The following is a 1,039-nucleotide window of genomic DNA, read 5'->3' as shown; positions in this document are numbered from 1 at the left end:
TAGTAGAACCCTAACCTCCAATACTAGTAGCCTTTCGACTCTCTTATTCTAATAGGCCTGGCGCCCAGAGAGCGAAGCTCCACCAGGATCCCTAAGTCAAACTTCGACACTTGATTCCTAAATAAGCCGACGCTCAGAGAGCAACGCTCGACTAGGGACTTTCCTCCGGCAGTCAAACTTCCACAGTCTAAATAGTTATACTCGACTAGGAGAAAACCCAAAAATAACCGTTACTACCTGTCTCTGATTGTTATCGATGCGCACGCGGTCCTGATGCAACCCATTAGGTGGCATGTTCTACTATCGCCTCATCCCAATGTCACAATCATAACATATATAGTAACTATACACCGTATAAATATGGGCAAACACAACTTATTTAATAACATATTGAAAATTAAAATTTGGTAGTCTTGTGTGAAGCAACATGCAAATTATGTGTAAAAATAATAATATTATTAAAATAACATTAAATCTGATAATAAGAATAATGAAAATAAACTTACTATTAATAAGGCTAAAAATATTTGTAATAATTATCCACTAATAAAACTACTCATAAAAATGATAATAATAAATGATAATAATTTTTATCAATTAGCATTGCATTTAATTTAGACATGACAAGACATAGATGATTATATGACTTTAACTCATAATTCTGTCGCACTCTGTAGTCTGCTCCTACCCCTCGGGTGGAGCTGGCTGGATGGACTGATTCCAAGTCATCACCGAAACCGGAAAAAGAGGGATTCGAACCCTCGGTACGGATAACTCGTACAACGGATTAGCAATCCGACGCTTTAGTCCACTCAGCCATCTCTCCCGATTGAAAAAGGATACTTACTATGTTACATTACACAACAGGTAAGGCTTGAAAAAAAAAAAAAAAAGCCTTTTTCCCTCTTTTCTTTATTTTATTACTTTTATTACTTTCAAAATTACTTTTTATATTTTTTTAATTCTTTTATTTTTATATGGAACTATTTTATTTAATTTAATATATTAATTATCTATTCACGAAAACACTCAATTTATA

The 1,039-nt window shown here is 33.8% G+C and overlaps 1 non-coding gene across 1 annotated transcript; it reads right to left on the bottom strand.

Moving 5' to 3' along the window:
- Positions 1 to 738: 738 nt before the first annotated feature.
- On the bottom strand, positions 739 to 826 carry TRNAS-GCU. Its single transcript has one exon. It is a non-coding gene; the product is annotated as a tRNA-Ser (tRNA).
- Positions 827 to 1,039: the final 213 nt, after the last annotated feature.

Source organism: Ricinus communis, chromosome 8 (genome assembly GCF_019578655.1).
Source record: "Ricinus communis isolate WT05 ecotype wild-type chromosome 8, ASM1957865v1, whole genome shotgun sequence".
NCBI classification, from domain to species: domain Eukaryota; kingdom Viridiplantae; phylum Streptophyta; class Magnoliopsida; order Malpighiales; family Euphorbiaceae; genus Ricinus; species Ricinus communis.
The sequence above is the reverse complement of the archived record's forward strand: the minus strand, read 5'-3'. Positions and strand labels throughout refer to the sequence as shown.